The sequence below is a fragment of the Phyllostomus discolor genome, chromosome X (genome assembly GCF_004126475.2).
Source record: "Phyllostomus discolor isolate MPI-MPIP mPhyDis1 chromosome X, mPhyDis1.pri.v3, whole genome shotgun sequence".
In the NCBI taxonomy this organism is placed as follows: Eukaryota; Metazoa; Chordata; class Mammalia; order Chiroptera; family Phyllostomidae; genus Phyllostomus; species Phyllostomus discolor.
This window is the reverse complement of record NC_050198.1, coordinates 97,205,324-97,207,958: the sequence shown is the minus strand read 5'-3', so window position 1 is coordinate 97,207,958 and position 2,635 is coordinate 97,205,324.

Genomic DNA, 2,635 nt, shown 5'->3' with positions numbered 1-2,635 from the left:
GAATTGGTGTTTGCCTGTTCTTGTGCCGAGAGGCACAAAGATGTTTGCACCATCCTGTGTTCACACTTAATGGATTGTCATCAGACAATATTGACGGTCGTGTAGGACTGCACAGGCAGCCAGTTAGAAAGGGAGGGTCACACTGAGTGAGCAAATACTATATGCCAGCCTCTTCACTGGCTGCTTTATAAACAGAAGCCTCTCATCACAGCAGCCTTTTGAGGAGGGTGGTATTTCCTTGAAGTTGAGGGAGGTAGAAACTCAGGGAGGTTAAATAAAGTGTCCAAAGTCACATAGTAAATGGTACATTCCAGATTCATACTCAGGTTTTGTGACTATAGTCTTTTTCCTGTATCAGTTGTTTGCCAAACTAAAATCACATCTACCTTCCTGAAGGAAATTAAGTGAAGTCAGTGAGGCAGCCTAAGAGTGTGGTGAGAAACTGTTTCCAGCCTTCTGCTGGGGACTATACCTATTTCTGATCTCAGTTTCCAATCTACTTGAATAAACCCAATTCCCTACCCCTCTGCAACACATAATAGTTGAAACATACTGTGTTCCTTTTTGGTACCACGTGAGGTAGCGGAGTGATCAGTAAGAACGAGTTGTACACATACTTGTACAAGTAGGTAGACACAGAGTCAAGGATGTTCAGTGCCTGGTGATGTCACCTTGAACAAATGCACCAGATTTTTTCCGCTGGGCAGGTATTGCAATGACTGCCAAAACAATAGCCAACAAGGAAAATATTTAAATTACCTTATATGAGTTATATTAGACAGTAAAACTGCTCTCAGCCATACTTGAACTAAGCAAGGTGTTTTAGAGATTTTTATTTATTCATTTTATTACTTTATTGTTCAATTACAGGTGTCTGCATTTTCTCCCCACCCCCGGTTTTTATTTATTTTTAGAGAGACAGGAAGGGAGGGAGAGAAACACTGACGTGTAAGAGAAATATCAATCAGTTGCCTCTCACATCCCCCCAACGGGGCCAGGCCTACAAATCACACATGTGCCCTGGCTGGGAATTGAACCAGCAACATTTCAGTTCCACGTTCAGTCCACTGAGCCACACCAGCCAGGTCTGCTCTATGGTTAATACTTGTTATACTTGGGTAAAATACCTCCTAGTTGGAGCACTATTTAAACTTCTACCTGAATCAGTATGTTCCAAATATTTATTATATACACATATGAATAGGTTTGGGCTTTCTTTGTTCTTAATCATGTCCCTGGAAGAAATCTGTATAAAGGTATTTTAGGACATACCCAAGAGCTTAAACTCTGTAACAAAATTTATACATATGAATACTAAATTTGGTGAAGATGACAGATTCCACAGTGAATGAATCAGTTTAAACTTTCACTACTAGAGAGTTCATGTTGTTATTATATCACAAACATTTGACATGATGTGCCTTTTGTAAAAATTAAAATTGTTTTATTTCCCCCATCCCCCACCCACATTCCTTCAGCAACCATCAATTTATTCTCTGTAGCTATGGGCCTGTTTCCATTTTGTTTGTTCACTTTTTTGCTTTTTAGATTCCATGAGAAGTGAAATTATAGAATATTTGTCCTTCTGTGTGACTTATTTAACTTAACAGCATACTCTCTAGGCTCATCCATGTTGTTGAGAATGGTAAGACTTCATTCATTTTCATTGCTGAGTAATACTCCATTCTGTAGGGTCCAGCACAAATAATGTCCCCTTTTTATTACATCTTTTATCACAAAATCATAAGCATGTAATTCTGTAACAGAACAGTATCATGCTCAAGCACACCATACAACATTTTAGGTGAAATGTTCAAATTGTCCATCTCGTGCGAGACTTTCACATACCCTATCAACCACATTGAAGCAAAGCCTTACTTCTGCCAGACCCCATATAATACATATGATATACCCCATAAAGGATTAATATAAAAAATATGTAAGAAACTCATAGAACATCAAAAAAATTGTAACTGCCAATTTGTGCTTCTTAATCCTGTCTCCTTTCTCTCCCATCCTCCAAACCCCAACCATCTGGCAAACATCAGTTTGTTCTATCTATGAGTTTTTCTTGTTTGTGTGCTTTTTGTTTGTTTCTTAGATTCGAAATATTGTGAAATCATGTAGTATTTGTCTTTCTCTACCTTATTTCACAGAGCATAATACCCTTTAAATTCACCCATGTTGCTGCAAATGATAGGATTTCATTATTTTTATGGCCAAGTATTATTGCATTGTATATATGTACCACATTTTCTTCATGCAATCATCTATTGATGGGTGGTTAAGTTGCTTCCTTATTTTGACTATTATAAATAATGCTGCAATGAACATAGGCTTATATCTTTTCAAATAATTGTTTTGGATTTTTTTTGGACAAATACCCATAAAGGGGTCGCTGGGTCATATAGCAGTTTTATTTTTAATTTTTTGAGGAAGCTCCATACTATTTTCCATATTAGTTGCACCAAGTTACAGTCCAACAACAGCGCACAAGGGTTTCTTGTCACTAACCATCAGGGACATGTAAATTAAAATCAACAGATACCACCTCACATGTCAGAAGAGTTATCATCAATAAATGAACAAACAACAAGAATTGGCAAGGATGTGTATAAACAGAAACCTTTGTCAT